Raw genomic sequence first — 265 nt, 5'->3', positions numbered from 1 at the left:
TTATCTTGGGGGGGGGGGGGCGGTAATGTATGAGCACGTGAAGTGTGCGAATCAGGGGCGTAAATCCGTACCGAGGAGTGGGGGGGGGGATGATTGGCCCATAGCCATCACATACTAGCACGATCGTAAGCCCACAATAATTTACGCACACGCGCGCGATCGCGCACGCACGAACATACATACACACACACACACACGCACACACACACACACACACACACACACACACACACACATACACACACACAAACATTTATACATGCAC

This window comes from Priapulus caudatus, unplaced genomic scaffold, assembly GCF_000485595.1.
Source record: "Priapulus caudatus unplaced genomic scaffold, Priapulus_caudatus-5.0.1 Scaffold29, whole genome shotgun sequence".
In the NCBI taxonomy this organism is placed as follows: domain Eukaryota; kingdom Metazoa; phylum Priapulida; class Priapulimorpha; order Priapulimorphida; family Priapulidae; genus Priapulus; species Priapulus caudatus.
This window is presented reverse-complemented; position numbering follows the sequence as displayed.